At 35.3% G+C, this 17203-nt stretch overlaps 1 pseudogene; it reads right to left on the reverse strand.

Annotated features, from left to right (window-relative positions):
- Positions 1-2483: 2483 nt before the first annotated feature.
- LOC102977635 (glutaredoxin-1-like) lies at positions 2484-8005 on the reverse strand (annotated as a pseudogene).
- Positions 8006-17203: the final 9198 nt, after the last annotated feature.

A 17203-nucleotide genomic window follows, 5' to 3' on the forward strand; every position in this document is an offset into this window, starting at 1 on the left:
TCCCTCTGGGGGAATTTTTCATGGTTACTGTCATCTTCCAAGGTGAAACATCTCTCCATTGCCAGGGGACAATTAGACTCATTATTTATATCTATTTGCACCTCACACTTATGAAATTTGGACAACTAACATTTATGAATCAGTTACTTTCTATCAGGCACGTTTGTATGTTTAATCCTGTTCACATTTACACTAGATATAAATATGCCCACACTAATGATAAAAAATTGAAACTTAGGGATTCTGTCCTCCTTGGATAATACCTCTGGCTCTTGTCTTTCATTTTTTATTAAAAGTTTTCTGTGAATGGTATTTCTGAGATTGCCCTCTCTTATTATCAAGGAAATGATCTCTGTTAATGTGACAATAGGTGTTAATGGGCACACTCCATTTCCTGACAAAAGGTTCTTTTATGTCTGAGGCTTTTGTACAGGAGAAGCACATCCATGATGATTTGTTCTTTGTTTAATGCTCAGTGCATTGAAAATATAAATGTAATAAACAAGAGCATTTAAAACCATTTTTAGATTTTAAAAATGTATTGTATATTTTAAATTCCCTAAAAATCTTAAACTATTATTATGAAATTATTACAACTGATTCATATACCTTAAACAGAAGGCAAAGGACACAGAAGCACAGTTATCACTAAACTAATTACCTCATTTACATTCAAACCAATTCTGTGACTTAATAAATTTTTTTATTAGTTCTCTATTTGTTTGCATAACTTTCAAGTATCATAGCTATGCTTACTTTGATATCTTCTAAAGATTTTAGTGATGTTAACTTCATATAATTCCAGAGTTGTAATTACCTTATTGACTTAAAAGAATAAAGGATACCTTCTCTAAACAGTCAGGTTTTTGATTCTTGGTTGGGACCTGGATCTGCCTTGCTTCTCCCAAGGGGATTCAAAATTGAGCCATTGATCTTCAAACGGAGCTTCTTTTTGTAATGTCATTCAGTGTTAGGTTAATTATACTTTTTTTTTCAAGTTTATGCCTTTGACATAGGTTTTCGTTGTTTGCAACCTGCTACCTCCTTTGTTTCATCATTATGATATGTTAACCTGATTAAAAATATATGTGTGGCTTATCAGTTTTTGTGCCATTTAGATTCTTTAAATTTCATAGGATATTTAGGATTGAGTGAGCTGACCTAACCCTTGTTTATAGTATATTTATTTTATTAATAACCTTAGAACACATGGCTGAAGTCTATTTTGTCATTGGCCTGATTGTCTTGAATGCCTCCTTTTTTTTTTTTTCTTCAACTCCTTGCATTGTATGACCAACAGACCTGGTGAGTCTTTTCCATTCTTGGTAATCCCTACCCTTTCCAAGACTATTTTATTTATTCACTATTACTTTTACTTCCCTGTGTGAACAAAGAACGTTGTCTGCCATTTCTTTTTTATTTTTGATCCATGGGTACTTTATTAGAGAAGAAATTAACCATTCATACTAGAGACTACAGAAGGAAATTAACTTCATCTTGCAATTCTAGAACAACCTTCACAATAAGGAATTCTCAAGTTTTCATAGAGAGAGGGGGAAAAAAAGGAGAGAGATAAAATCATTTAGAACAGTGTTTCCCAAATTTGGCTACTTTCACAGATATATTCTTGGAAGTGGGGGATACAAGTTTTCTATGTAACATTTAAAATTTTATGTTTTACTTTTGTTTATAATCTAAACAAACTAATACACACTTGTTCAGGATTCCCTGGACGACCATCTTACATAACAGAGTGTTGCCATGTGATGGTAGCATCTGCATTTATACCTCTGATCCCTGTGGCACAAAATGAAGACCAACCATGCTTAACTTTTCAGTGACGTCTCTCTGACTGGGTGCTCAGACCCTTCACGGAATTGTTGAATATTTCCTATGAGATCTATGAGTTGTCATGGTTCAGAACACTGGTTCAGAGCAGTGATTCTCAAAGTAGGAGGGGGTAGAAGGTGGGGTGGGGATGGTGGCTAGGGACTCACCCTCTGAAAAAGCATATTCAAAACATCTATTGATTTATTAATACAAGTTCTATAAAGTCAAACTCAACAAAATAATCTTTGGACAGTAGCAGAAAACCAACTATAGATTCAACCCAGGGGGTCTGGGATATACTTGGTTGAGAAACACTGGTGTTGAGGTAGAGGAGCCCCAGCATGTGGAGAACACATAGTAAGGAACACGTGCCAAAGAAAAGGAACATCTTTTGGGTCAGTGAGTGAATCCTAAGCATATTTTGTCTTGGTCTTTTGGAACCCAAAGGGCCAATCCACAAGAAACCCGAGACATCCATCGAAATTCTCAGACCTGTTGTTTCGGGCACGTTGGTCCACTTTTAATACCGAGTCAAAAGAAAAAAAAGCTGTTTTTGCCCCCCACTTTATTTGCATTAACATATTTCAAACTTTTAAGTAAACAGTTGCTGTAGCTGTGTAAACGTAGCCCCGGGTCCATCCACCAGGAAGTGCTGTGATTATCTGCAACGCTATCCAGCTTTCAAGGGGGATATCAGCCTGGGGTCTGCTCTATAATTATTGCAGAGCTCCAATTTGCTTTAGCCGTGTCAAAAGCTCCCCTTTCTCATGCATATTTACTAGATCACTTCATCCACCTATGCACTCTTTACCGATGAAGACCCGAGTTACCATTCTGGCTCCTGTGATCTTTTGCAAATAATCTTGAATCTCGTTGGTGTCACCGTGGGCTGTGATATCGACAAATTCCAAAAGCCCTTGTTTGAAGGGCAATTGGCTGAGGAGCTCCTGGGCCCTTCTGCAGTAGGGGCAGGTGGGTTTGATGAACACAACCACCTTCCCAGGCTAGATTTTGCTGTTCACAAACGCTTGAGCCGTGCTGACAGGCTGCTATCTCCGGGGGAGGAAACCTCAATTACAGATATTGCTCAGGAGTAAAGCCTGCCATTTCAGTAAACAAAGAATGTTGTGGCCATAGCTATCAACCAGTGCAGCTGTGCACCTTGAGAGGATTCAGAATGGAGACAGACAGAATATTGATCCTAGATAGTTAAAATGCATATCAAAGGAATGGTTTTAGTAAGCCCAGACTCTTGCATTTTCCTATATGTAGAAAAGTAGTAAAATCATTAAGTTGAGATGTCTGTTTCTGTGATTAGCAGTAATCATTTGATGTTTGACTACATTTTTTCTTTTCAGCAAAAACTCCTATATATCCTGGTTCCTCCCTTACCTCTTTGGAACAGTTCCTCAGAGCTATCTGAGAGGCTGTATCCTGGGTTACAGTCCTCAGTAAGGACTGAATAAAACATAATTCTCAACTTTTATGTTATGAATTTTTTCAGCTGACACCTGGGTGTGTAAAGAGAAGCAAGTACAAGTCTATAATTTAGAAACATATAATTAACAGAATAAATACATCAAATGTGCATATACACACACACGACTTTATTAAAATAGTCATCCAAACTTACTTGTCTTTTTTTCTACAACCATTTATCTGTACAATTTGTATTAACTTTTCTCATTTGAATCTCAGCATGTACTAATGTACTAATGTCAAGATTCATCAATGACAAGATTCATCTTGTCCCAGAACTTATACTAGAAGGCATATTAGTTATTACTTGGCCAGAGGAATCACTTTTAAGTTGATTTCATTTCCCTTATAGCTGTGACTCTTTCTATTCATTAGTATCACTAGGATATTCTAAAATTGTCAGTTACCCTCAACAGAATTCTGGTTTCTTTTAGTGGAGAATGCTATTAGAGAAAAAATCCACAAAAGAAGGTACACATGAGAGTTAACGAGAACCAAAAATAATGTTTCTACTACTATTGAGCCAATTTTAGTGACAGAACTTGAAAAAGTATCCTATTTATGGTTATGAGTTTTATTGATCTTTTCAATTTAACTTGTTATCATAGCCTGCTTTTTGCATAGCTTTTCCATTCACACTTGATTTGTCCTCTTGGATAAGGTAGTTGCATTTTATTACAGGCTTCTGCCTTCAAAGAAGGCAGAATTCTGATGTTAGGAACTTCAGCAGTACTGCTTCACACATGCTTCATTAGTTAAATGTCAGCATCATTCAACCATAGATAATAATTTTAGTATTACTGCAGACTTAATGCACATGAATGAATAGCAGCTTCTCATTCCCCCCAAACATGGCATGTTGGTAGCTGTCTACTTCACTGATAAGAGCCCATACTATCAATACAAAGCCAGCACAGTAGGTATCTTAAACATACAGAAGTTTCAAAATTCCTTGATATTGAAGGAGAAGACTTTCTTCATTTTGGAGTCTTGGAACTTAGTGCTTGCACATGAACCTGCCTTCTCCTCTGATTAGTTTTGTTCCTCGGTGAACAACACAGGATGGAAGTAGAAGATAGTGTGTGAATATGGAGACATCTGTGTCTAGAATCTACCAAAGGATACCAGGGAGAGTATAGAGATAAATCCTAACTGCAGCTGATGGATTAGTAAGGGGTCAAATAATTGAATGGAGAGGAGTTGGAGAGAAGGAATTGAAGAATAGGTAGATAAATTCAAAAAGAAAAAAAAGAGCAGCAATATGACTGTATAGTCTCTCAAAGCTGAATCACAAAGTTGTAATGAATACATAGCTAAAACAACCTGGGATGGCCAAAAGAGGCAAACGATTTCTGTAAATACTTTTCCCAGCATTAAATCTAAAATCTACTTAATTAAGGACCATCAATTTCTCCTAAACAATTACATATACAAGCGGTCCCTGACTTTCAGAGATTTGACATTCTTAAAACCTACATTTTCATACATCAAGCATGGAAAAGTCGTTCGTATGCTGAATTTGGACATTTATATGGCAGCTGGAAAAAGAACGTTTTGAGGTGTTGTGAGGTGTCAGTGCTTGCCAAGCAAGTTTGGTCTTTAAGAATTGTTATCTTGTCCAAATAGTAGTGTTTACATTATTGTTTGAATTTATATTTCATTTACCTTTCTTTAAGTTGGAAAAGGAAAAAATAAAATTGCTAATGATAGTCCTCATGAGAATAAGCTTCATATGTGGACTATAACTGGCAGAAGGCTGTTGAGAGAACAGCAAATCTGTAGCTTCACTGAAAGCTCAGTGGACCTAAATTAAGAAATAAAATGATGATGGAATAACATGAGCAAAATGCCAGAAATATATTGTCAAATACTCTGAACAAAATAGATATTTAACTAGGGATTTCATAAATATTTTTTAGCTCTTTGGGACTGGAATCACTCTTTTAACATGGGAACTGGTGATTGGACTTTCATATACCTTTTTAAAGATACTTTTAGCATATTATTTCTGAAAGCAAGGAATTGCCCATACCTGAAAGGGAACTTATAAGCTAGTGGTCCCAAGAAAATAAACATTTTATCACATTTTCTGGCACATAGAATGTGCTCAGTTAATGTTTATTGGAAAAACAAATGAATGAGGTTGCACCATCATTTCTCCTACAAAACACTACAAGTTAAAAATTGAGTAACCAACTAAATTGGGAAACCTCATTTTCTTGCTCTCTAACCCAGAAAGTCTGAGCCTGTTTTCTAGCAGTTTTAGTTTTGACTTAACCACATCACAGGGCCTCAGCTCTCCTCTTAACCATTATTTGTCAGGACAGCTACAGTCAGGCTACATTTTTTCCTATATTGACTCTCATCATGTATTCAGCTTGCATTTGAAAAATGTATACAATGACATAAATAACCAGGTATTTCTCCCCTTTAGGAGAGAATCTGAATAAGCATCTAATGTTACTTGTCATTTTAGCCATGGAGTTGGGAAGTCATATTCTTTAAGACATAAATCTTCTGTTAGTTAACACAGTTTTAGGTAAATAACCAGAGGCAATAGGAAACAGTTTAGAAATATTAGGTTCTTAGGGACCCCTTCTCTTTGGAGGACTCTCAGAAGAGGATAAAAGTCATCTTTATCATTTTCCTTTTTCTTATTTTGTTAGAAATTTTTACATATTTGGATTAGTCACACTCAGAGATAACATACACTACTGATTATTTATTAGTACCCGTAGTGGAAACATGAGATCTTAAATTCTTGTATTTTCACAGTGGCAACAAAATTAAGCAATGTTTGTTGTAACAAAATATATTTATAAAGGGGCAGTACTTTAATGGAATTACATTTGTGTTTGTATCCAGTGACAAATTATTTTCACCTCTTCATTTCTTTTTTTCTTTGTTTGTTCCAGGAAATAACTTTCTGTGAAATGATTTAGGTTGATATATATCAAAGTATCAACAAGTCCATCTACTCTGCAAACCCTGTGTTACCTAAAGACAATTCCTTAGCGATGAGAGCTGGAGGAGAAATAAATTATTTAGTGTGTTGGCAGAAACTTAGTCATAATTGAACTATTTGGTGATTGAAACTATCTAATAAGAAACATGACTCAATTTCTAGACATGCTATAAAGATAGTTTCACCTATTTGCTTGTTCAATTATAAATTATTTTTTATTTACTTGTGTCACCCACCTATCTACTTATTAATTTTTGTAGAATATCAAAATTGGATTGTTTGCTTCAAGTATGAAAGTAAGATGAAAAATAAGAACAAATTAAGGAGCAGAAACTGGCCCAGATAGTTTAAGTGGTTTATCCAAAGATGCACAGACATTTCATGGCTGACTTAGGTTTATTTGACTCTCAGGCTGACCCATCATATAATACCACGCTACAGAGGGCAGGGTCACAACAACATGTAGGAGGGTAAAAGGGAGAGTAACATTTTATGCTTTGAGTTTTAGTTTCACTAGGAATGTCTCCTCAAGGCAAAACAGAAGAGACATAAGTAGCATAAGCTTTGGAGAAGGACAGACCCTGGCTCTGACTGGGTAAACTAAAATTTTAGTCTTTTGGATTTTGCAAGCTGGTAAAATAATTTCTTCCTAAAATTTTTTCACTACCTGACACCAAAGCCTTTACCCAGTTGATTATTCAGTCTGCTTCTTGCTTGGGAATTGTCTCTCGGATACAGAATGGCCTTCCAGCCCATTAGGCAGCACTGGTGTCACAGCCATACCCTGATCACATGTTTGTAGAACAATGATGCTGAAGTTCCTTCCTGAAATTTTTGAAGAGCTTTGTTTAGTTATTTATTCAACAAATCTTTATGAACACCTACTATTTGCAAGACATTGTACCAACAATTGGAGGTAGAGTATTCTAAATATGAGTGAGACACGATCACTGTACAGGATCACAACACCTAGTACACTTTTTTGTTTTTCACAGTTAATTCCATATTTAACTAGTTGCTATAAAGTTATTAGTAAAAGAAATAGCGTGATTTGGGGCCAGCAAATGTATTTGAAATAAAGAAAGATAAATTTGAAAGGAATATAGAAACTAGTAATGAAAGTTTTAAATTATTTAAAACAATGATTAAACAGATTAAAACTGTACTGAGTGTGTTTATATTTATCATACAAAATTGGACATGTCTAAACCACAATATGTTTTATCTGCAATTCAGATTATGTTTATTAGGTGGAGTCTAAGTAGGCAAGTAAAGGGGATCATTTGAAAATTGATGCATGTAATGCCCAAGATGTTTTTATAAAAAGCAGCATCGTTATGGTTTGAAGTCTAAGGTTTCCACAGAAGTAGAGTTTACAATGAATGTTTTTGGTGAAAATGCTATTACAAGTGAAAATCACTTGCTTATTTTAGAGCTTCTTCTTTAAAATGTGTCATTATTAAAGTATCTTGGTACATATTCAAATATTTAAAGGAAAAAATAATCTGCAGTGCACCTGGTTGTATATAATTGTCCTTGATTCTAATAGCAAAATTAACAGAATTGCTCTTTAAAGACGTTCACATTATAGTCACTGATCTTCTTGCTTAATAGTTTTAAGCAGTTAAATTGCACTTTTATGGTGGCCTGCTTAAAAATATATATTTGAAAGTTGCATATGTTTTACATTATGAATTAGAAAGACTTGTAGAATTAGATACTCACCTCCATCCTCTCTTAGTCATTATATACCATACAAAGCTCCTTCCTACTATAAAGCTGTAGCAAGCTCTGAGGCTAATATACTCTTGTTTGGGTCAAAGTAAATGTGTAAAGACATGATAGTAGTAATATAGTTAAGATTCTGATATATTTTCACTGCTCTCTGGGAAAATATTATTCTGGTCAAGATGGGTACTTCCACACACCTCCCAATGGCTGGCTAGTTTTCTTATCTCTGTTTTACTTCTGAGTTGAATGATGGCAATGTGTGGTAGAGGTGCAGCAGGAGCAGGATGGATAACAAATTAGAAGGTGAAGCAGGTGGTAGCCAGAGTAACTATGTAAAGTAGGGGTGAAGAGTAGGAAGCATCAGGTGTCACCTCTCAATTTGTCCACAGGACCCTGATAGCAATATGTTCCCATAGCATCTAGTTTTATTATTCAGATATAATTGAGTTATAACAGTATGTAAGTTTAAGGTGTACAACAAGTTAATATGATGCATTTATATATTGCAAAATGATCACCACCATAGCATTAGTTCATACCTCCAACTTGTCACAGAATTACCATTTCTTTCTTTTTTTTGGTGAAAACATTTAAGACTTACTCTCTTAGCAACTTGCAAGTATATAATACAGTATTAAAGATTAATAAAGATTATTAACGTTAATCTCCATGCTATACATTAGATCCCCCAAACTTATTCATCTTCTGAATGGAAGTTTGAATCCTTTGTTCAATATTATCTCCATTTCCCATATTCCTTAGCCCTGGTAATCACCACTGTATTTTGTTTCTATGAGTTTGGCTTTTTAAGATTCCACATGTGATACATACAAGTATTTGTCTTTCTTTACCTGACATAGTTCACTTAACATAATGCCTTCAAGTTTCATCCATGTTGTTGCAAATGGCAGAATACCTTCTTTCTCATGGCTGAATAATATTCCAGTGGGGTGTGTGTGTGTGTGTATTTATTCATATCTTCTTATTCATTCATCTACTGATGGATACTTAGGTTGTTTCCATGCCTTGGCTATTTTGCAATGAACATGGGAGTGAAGATATCTGTCCTAGATAGTGATTTCATTTCTTTTGGATATATACTTAGAAGTGGGATTGCTGTTATAATGTCCATATTACCCAAAGTCATCTATAGATTCAATGTAATCCTTATCAAAAAGGCATTTTTCACAGAAATAGAAAAGGCGGGCCTAAAATTTGTGAGGAACCCCAAAAGCCAAAGCAATCCTGAGAAAGAACAAAGCCAGAGGCATCACACTTCCTGATTTCAAACCTTATTAAAAAGCTATAGTAATCAAAACAGTAACGTACTGGCATAAAAATGGTCCCATAGACCAATGGACCATAATCAAGAGCCCAGAAATAAATACCACATGTATGATAAGCTAATATTTGACAAGGCAGTCAAGAATATGCAAGGGGGAAAGAATAGTCTCTTCAATAAATGGTGTCGAAGGAAAACTGGATAACCTATTTTATACCACTCACAAAAAATTTACTTGAAATGGATTAAATAATTAAACATAAAACCTGAAGCCATAAAACATACTGGGAAAAACTACTTGACATTGCTCATTGCAATGATTTTTTGAATATGACCAAAAGCACAAACAACAAAAGCAAAAATAAACTAGTGGCACTACATCAAACTAAAAGTTTCTGCACAGCAAAGGAAACACCAACAAAATAAAAAGGCAACCTATGGAAAGGGAAACAAATATTTATAAATTGTATATCTGATAAGGGATTAATGTCCACAATATGCAAGGAACTTATAAAATTCAATAGCAACCAAATAATTTGATTAAAAAATGGTAGAGAAACTGAAGAGACATTTTTCCAAAGAAGACATACAAATGATCAACAGGTATATGAAAAGATACTCAGTATCATTAATCATCTGGAAAATGCAAAAAGCAACCATGATGAGGTATCACCTCACATCTGTTAGAATAGTTATCATCAAAAAGACAAGAGATAACAAGTGTTGGTGAGGATGTGGAGAAAGGGAACATTGGTGGGAATGTAAATTGATGCAGCCACTGTGGGAAATGGTATGGAGTTTCTTCAAAAAAGTTTTAAAAAGCACCCAGTTTTAGTTGCTGTGAAAAGAACAGTAATTTGTCTGTAACCTTGTATCCTTTAAAATTTTTGTACTTTAACTTGAAGAGCTCTTATAAAACCATTTCATGCACCGTTCAGATTATCCTGACAGATATGGCACAATGAACTCTATTACCTGGAAGATAATCAAAAGAACTAGAAGACCAACTGATTATCTCTATTATTTCAACTAACTAGTTATTTGACAGTTCAGTTCACCAGTCAGAACCATTTGGCCATTAACTAAGTTTACTGTTGTGAGGAAGTCATTCAGCTTCTTTTGACCTCAGTTTTCTTTTCTGTTAAATGACTGTTTTGTATTTTAGTTCAAATGTTTTTTAAAATACCTTCAAGATCCCACATTATATGGATGCTTTTTTTCCTTGCAAGTTTCCAAGAACCTTCTCTCATTAGCCCAGACTTGGTGGAGACTATTGCTGGGTTAGTGGCATTGTATCTTCAGTGATTCTTTTTTAAAATACAGAATTCTAGGGATTCTTAACCGGTATGTGTAGAGCAAGACTATTTGAAATAGCCCCACTATACTAAGATATATTTAAAAATAGTACTCCAGGTGAGTGTGAGACATATCTGAATTTGGGAAACAACTGAACCATTATAAGTTGTGCCATGCATTTGACAGACCTGAGTGATGTCACAGCAGCCTCCTTGAACTGATAGGGCTGCAGAGAATGCTTTGGAGAGTTAAGTGTAATCAGTTCAACTTATCCTAGGGCCCTCAAGTATTCACCTAGTAAATTTACATTATATCATTTTTTAAAAGGCAAGTATATTCCCCACATGACTTAACTAGTTTAAATATCAATCCAGGTTTGAAAAAGGAATCAATTACATGACCGTAGCTTTAAGGATGGAGAAATAGAGTGGTAGCTGGTAATTTAACATCCGAGGAGACTTAAATGGGTTAGAGCTGATTTAAAATCGGCAAAGGCAGCAGGGACAGATGGCGTCAGCACCACATTTTATGTGTTTTTAAAGGGAAAAATGTTCTATATCTACATGAGACATTTTAATTTTCTTTTCAAAATGCAGAGCTACTTCCTACAACATAATGACACCTTCCAGAACAGCATAGATGTGTTAGTTCCCAAGAAATGAGATTCATTCTTTATCTATGGGACAAATACAGGCCCAGCAGCCACAAGTCAAACTTTCCCCAAGGTCCCATTAACATCCTTCAAAACAAACTTGAAGAAGGGAAAGGGCATTTCACTTTTGTGACAATTTAAATCAAACTTCACTTCTAGAATGATCAGCAAGAACCGGGTGAGGAAGAATTTGTGTGTGTGTGTGTGTGTGTGTGTGTGTGTGATGAGAGTGTTTCCAAACGAGATCACATTACCAGAAGTGGGGGGTGGGGGAAGGAGAAGTTAGATGAAGGTGGTCAAAAGGTACAAACTTCTAGTTATAAGTAAGTACTAAGGATGTACTGTACAGCATGATAAATATAATCAACACTGCTCTATATTACATATGAAAGTTTTTAAGAGAGTAAATCCTGAGTTCTCATCACAAGAAAAAATTTTTTCTGTTTTTAAAATTTTGTATCTATATGAGATGATGTATGTTAACTAAATTTATTGTGATAATCATTTCATGATACCTGTAAGTCAAATCGTTATGCTGTACACCTTAAACTTATACAGTGTTGTATGTTAATTATATCTCAATAAAACTAGAAGAAAAAAATCAAATAAATAAGTGAAATATTTTAGAGAGAAAAAAGATTTACTTGGAAATGAACAAATCTCCCTTCAAGGGGCTCTGCCCTCAGTAATTATAAATGGAAAGTTCTGACCTGCTTTAGAGGGTCCTGACTCTCCTAGAGGTTTGCCCAAACACCAAATCTCTCTTCCTTGTCTACAGTTTGTATTCTATTTTATTATGTCATCTCATTCCAAAGAATGAATCCTTATGGTTTTGAGCATTGTCAAAAATGAGGCTTTTTATTATCTTAGAGTTTGTGTTGAGAGGATTCATTTGGCAGTGTTCAAATCTTAAGCCAAATTAGTGCAATTTATTTCAATGCACCAATTTCATAGTTCATGAATTCATGTTATTATTGCTAACTTTCACTCTAATTTTGCCTTGAAAATGAACAGTAAGTAATATCTGATAAAAACTGCATAGGAACTAAAAGCCCCATAGGAAGAAGGTAAAAATGTATATGTAGACAAAATGGACAAACAATGGGTTTTATAAAATAAGGAAGTTTTTAATTAGAACAAGTTTTGTAAAAATTTTAATTTTGTAAATAAAAGGTAATTCAAATTAATTGGCAGCACTGAGCCAGTTGTTTATGGTAAAAAATCGTCTTATCTTGTAATGGCAATTTCAGCACAGAGACTGAGAAAAAAATTTTAAACCTACTTGCAGTCTGTCTGTAATATTAACTTATCTTTAAAGGAGACATTACTTACATTAAAAATTTACTTCAATTACAGCTATGAACAAAAATGCTCATGTAAATCTAATTAATTATAGCTACATATTATTTTACAACTGATATTTTGCAATTATATATAATTTTTTATGGTTGGCATTAGTTACTGCCTCAAGTTTTACATTAAGCAGATATATTTGTTTTCCAGAGACTCTTGTGTTGTGATAAACTGACAAAAAAAGAAAATAAAGAATAAAAAGAAACTCTCTTGTGTAAAATAGAAATTTCCAAAATGAATTAATTATGGAAATAACTTAAAATACTAGTAATTATTTAAAAATACCCTAATTTTCACTAACACAATTATATTTATAAGGTGTTTTAAGAAATATTTGATATTTTAATGTTACTCTTGAAAAGAACACTTTAGGGCTTCCCTGGTGGCGCAGTGGTTGCGCGTCCGCCTGCCGATGCAGGGGAACCGGGTTCGCGCCCCGGTCTGGGAGGATCCCACATGCCGCGGAGCGGCTGGGCCCGTGAGCCATGGCCGCTGAGCCTGCGCGTCCGGAGCCTGTGCTCTGCAACGGGAGAGGCCGCAGCAGAGGGAGGCCCGCGTACCACAAAAAAAAAAAAAAAAAAAAAAAGTGTACATGTAGTGTTTTCCTTTATGGCCTCCCAGCTGTAGAAGTATGTGGACCCCTTTTTTGGCAAATGTTGCTGCCAGTTCACTGTAAATGCTCTTTGAGCTAGGCTGTGGTCATTTCTTTTGGACTACCTCTCAAGAAGGTCAACAACATTGATTCTAACTTGGATATATAAGAGTTTTATTTTTGCTAATGATTGCACAGGCATTTTTGACCCTGCTTTTGGATGAGAGAGGATGAGGAACAGTGTTGGAGGCCTGTTTGATATTGTAGGGAATGAGACTGAACTCTGTTGGGTATGGCTGCTGCTGGGAATAATGGTTCCTGATCATCATAAGCCAGTGGGACACTTTTAATATTCGTATTCATCACCCAGGCTAGGAGCTGGCACTTGTGAACTTTCTGGTTCCAGGCTGAGAAATTCCAGAGTTGTTCCCCATCTCCTGTGGCACAGAGCTACAAAACTCTTCAGATTTGGGATTTTTATTAATCAACAAAGTTAGAATGAGGGTTGGTTGTGAACCACTGGGACCATCAGTCATCTCACTTTTTTTACCATGTGTAACCATCATTTTATATTTGCTTCCAGTAGCTGACCTTATAAATCTTAATTAAAGGCTTTTCAGACACTGAGTTTAAGCTGTCACCTATTATAGCTTCCTTGAAATGTCCATATCCATTAAAACCTTATCAAGATGCAACATCTATTACCTTTGTAGCTCATGTTGCATTTATCTCTACAAGTGTCATTAATGTGGGGAGGGTGGATATACACCACCAGCATAACTTTCCCTGACAGGTGGTGGTAAGCAACAATGGCTGGCTGTTTTCTCTCCACAGCCTTAGTTTTATCTTATAATGTCCTAGAACTGTGGTTTGCTAGGTACAGGATGTCTAGAATAGGTCAAAAGAGACAAACTTTTGTTCTCATTCTGAGTCATGAAGGGATATTTTTCTTAGATATTTCATATTTTTCTTAGATCATTCACATTTTAAGAGGCAACCTGAAATAATAAGTTTAATTTATTGGCATGATCTAGCTAAGAATTTGCAAGTTTAAGAAAAAAATGCTTATCTAAATTCATGAACAAAAGGAATGTGTGTTGATTCTAAATTGTGCTTCTGGTATTTTCTTTTAGAAGCAGATGTAACTTAAATCCAATATGTCTGCCTTGGCTTTATTGCACAGTGTTTTAGGTATTTGCTTTCTATAACTGGATTGACTAGGAAATGAACCTGAGAAGGTGAGAATTTCAGATGAAGATCTAAAAGTAAGACTAAGTGAGAGATTTAAAAGTAGAGAGCTCAGGGCTTCCCTGGTGGCGCAGTGGTTGAGAATCAGCTTGCCGATGCAGGGGACACGGGTTCGTGCCCCGGTCCGGGAAGATCCCACATGCCACGGAGCGGCTGGACCCGTGAGCCATGGCCGCTGAGCTTGCGCGTCCGGAGCCTGTGCTCCGCAACGGGAGAGGCCACAGCAGTGAGAGGCCCGCGTACCGCAAAAAAAAAAAAAAAAGAAAAAAAAAGAAAAAAAAAAAAGTAGAGAGCTCAAAATTATGTAAAATAAACCTTCAGAATGCTGCAACATCAAATATTACCACTGCAGTGACACCAATAAAAAACATTGTCAAGTTCTTTAGTCATGGGGAATAAAAGGATTAGATAGCGTACTCAGATGTAAATCAGTGACATGTTCCAGCATCACACAATTTAGATACTATTAAAGTTTCATGGTTGCTGCCAGGCAAGTTGCAGTAAGGGTTAAAACACTTACCGGTTATGACACTCTGTCTTGATAACCTTGTTAATCTTTCAGAGGCACTAGAGGAAATAGCTAACAACTGAAAACAAGTTATAACTAATATGGATGTGTTTCATCCAGTTGCAATCCTTTCTCAATTATTCAAGGAGATTTTTCAACTAAAATCTTTCAGATCCTCTTGTGTATCATTCATCTGCAAGAGTGTTGGCTGTATTTCTGCTGATTCCAAGGAAGCAGCAGGTAAATATCAATTCCTCCTCTCCTCTTCTGTCCAACTATAATCAGAAGCACTTCCAGGGCGGGGCTATCTTGTTCACTTGCTTCACCTACGTGACTAGTACAAGGCACATGGCTCTACATAGAGGGATTTGTAAATACAGTTGATAATATTGGTGGAAATATTTCTGAGGACACATTTTGTGAATGAGGGAGTAAGAAGACTTCATTTTCATTCTTTGGAAAGAGTATGATCTTAAGGCTTAAATATGCATTGCCTAATCTAATACGTCTATCTTTTAGCGATGATTTTAACAGAAAGAAGGCTGTCATATTTCTATGTAATCATGTTGTTTATGCTTGTAGAAAATACATAAATTGTACTGTTTCTCTTAAATTTCAGAGTAATTGCTATATTTTAATAGCTATTTCACAGTTTTCAAAACATTTTTAGAGAGATCTTTACATAATGCTAGGAGAGATATCTATACAGAGGCAGTAAATACATACAATATATTATACTATCTTTATGTAATAGAGCTATATTAGTTTTATTTAAAGAATAATTACTTTATAAATACTACTGTTACCTCATTCATTTATTCATTCATTCAGTCAACAAGGATTCATTCTAAGTTCTGGGCATAGCAATGAATAAAAGTGCTCCTTTCCTTTAAAGAATTAATATGCTAGTGGGTAGGAAACATATGATAACCAAAATAAATAAAACATATAGAATGTAAATTATGGTAATTTCTGAGGAAAATATAAAGCAGATGAGGGTGATAGGGAACTTCAGGTACAGTAGTTTTACACAGGGTAGTCAAAAAAGGCTTTTTTGAGAAGATGACATTTGATTCAAGACCTGAAGGAGGTGAGGAATCTCACCATTCAGCTCTCTCGGGTACGAACATCCTGGGCTGTGGACCAGAAGCACTGAGAGGTAAGAGCTATTTGACAACTAGCAGAGACAACCAGCAGAGGCTGGTATGGCTGGAGCCAAGTGAGAAGGTGGAGAGTAGAAGAGGTAAGGTCAGATAGGCAAGGAAGATGGTTGTGTAACACCATGTTGTCCATTTCAAGAACTTTTTCTTTTATTCCAAATGAGGTGGGAAGCCACTGGATGGTTCTGAATATAAGTTATATAGGCTGAAAATATAGTACATTTTAATAATTTAGAATAACTAAATATAGTATCTTATTAAATCAACAGAGTTATTAAGGAAGGGAAGATTGTTTAGAACCAAAATCTTAATTCTTTGGTATTCTTGGGTATGATGCTTTATTATAAACTTCCCCTGACATTACTATCAGAAATAGATTATATAGAATCTCTTATATTTTATGCACAACTTAGATGTAATAAAATTTTAAAGGTCTGCTATATACAGATAATATTATTTTGTTCCTTTATTTTAATAGGCATAATGTGGATCAAAATATGGAGGGTCCTAAATGGAGTGCAGTAGATGATCTAAAACAGGGGACCCTCACAGACTCAAGTATAATAGAAGCCCATTTTCTTTCCTGGGTGCTGGCTTAGACATTAGACCCAGCAGCCCCCATTGGAAAGGATTGCTAATGATTTGATAAGAGCAACTGAAAAGTGTGTCCAGTAATCAATCCAGAAGTTTTGCATTTTGGAGGGAAGAACTTTGGAATCATAGGGATCTATATTCTTCTATTCACTAAGTCTATGACAATGAGTGAATTCCTTAAATTTCTTGAACTATAGTTTTCTCCTCTCTAAAAAATGGAAATAATAATTTATTTCATTATGTTGTGCAGATTCAAAAAAAAATAATGTAAATGAAATCTCCCTGCACAGTATTGGCACTGTAAAGCAAATAATATTTGCAAATGAAGCAACTGACAAAGGCTTAATTTCCAAAATTTAGAAACAGCTCATGTAGCTCAATATCAAAAAAACAAACAGCCCAATCGAAGAATGGGCAGAAGACCTAAATAGACATTTCTCCAAAGAAGAAATACAGATTGCCAACAAACACATAAAAGAATGCTCAACATCATTAATCATTAGAGAAATGCAA

Source organism: Physeter macrocephalus, chromosome 13, assembly GCF_002837175.3.
Source record: "Physeter macrocephalus isolate SW-GA chromosome 13, ASM283717v5, whole genome shotgun sequence".
Taxonomy (NCBI): domain Eukaryota; kingdom Metazoa; phylum Chordata; class Mammalia; order Artiodactyla; family Physeteridae; genus Physeter; species Physeter macrocephalus.